The sequence below is a fragment of the Coregonus clupeaformis genome, chromosome 35 (genome assembly GCF_020615455.1).
Source record: "Coregonus clupeaformis isolate EN_2021a chromosome 35, ASM2061545v1, whole genome shotgun sequence".
NCBI lineage: Eukaryota > Metazoa > Chordata > Actinopteri > Salmoniformes > Salmonidae > Coregonus > Coregonus clupeaformis.
The window spans coordinates 14,416,280-14,417,175 of record NC_059226.1 but is presented as its reverse complement, the minus strand read 5'-3'; the positions used below and the strand labels follow the sequence as shown (position 1 = coordinate 14,417,175).

The window sequence follows — 896 nt, the reverse complement described above, 5'->3', positions numbered from 1 at the left end:
TACTTCATCCTACAACACCCTGATGAGAAGCCTGGCCCCATGACTGTAGGTTTGCATATAATAATAATAATAATAATTGGTCATTTAGCAGACGCTCTTATCCAGAGCGACTTACAGGAGCAATTAGGGTTAAGTGCCTTGCTCAAGGGCACATCGACAGATTTTTCACCTAGTCGGCTCGGGGATTAGAACCAGCGACCTTTCGGTTACTGGCACAACGCTCTTAACCACTAAGCTACCTGCCGCCCTATCTCTCTAACCATGCTGTACCCTACCGTGCTGAGACAATCTGACTCTAGAACAGTATTACACTATTTCTAAATGAATGTTCAACAGTGATTATTGATCTATCTCTCCCTCTCGCTCTCTCTCTCTATCTGCAATCCTCACAGTTCACTATCAGATGGTATGTAGACTGGTTGAAGGCAGCTACAGGCCTGTTTGAGGGACAACTGGACAGAACATATCAGAATGCTTGGACCTCAGCTGAGACCCTCCTCTCCTTCCCCATCCTTCAAGGAAAGCCACTTCTTTACACTTCCTGTTTGACATGATGCTCTCAAGGTGTGTCTCTTTCTCATGTTGTGTGGTATTACCTATACATGACTCCTAGACACTTTCACGTAGTTTGCCTCTGAATTGGTGTCCACATCAGGCTATTTAATTGTTACCTTTGTTTAGAATACTGCGTCCCTTTCACATAATTTGAATGATCTCTCCACTGCCACATGCTCTCTCTTTCTCTCCAGGATACATTAGGGGAAGTTGCTTTGCTGTTGGCACCAATCCCATGATGCCAGGCTGCCAGAAAACATCAATGACTTTATCCCCCTCATCCTAAACTTTGCTAACTCTTGTTCAACTGCTCTTTGATTAAATTGGTTTAATTAAATGTT

The 896-nt window shown here is 43.6% G+C and overlaps 1 long non-coding RNA gene across 1 annotated transcript; it reads left to right on the top strand.

Moving 5' to 3' along the window:
* Positions 1–251: 251 nt before the first annotated feature.
* LOC121550412 lies at positions 252–896 on the top strand. Its single transcript, XR_005996954.1, has 2 exons — positions 252–564; positions 750–896. It is a non-coding gene; the product is annotated as an uncharacterized LOC121550412 (long non-coding RNA).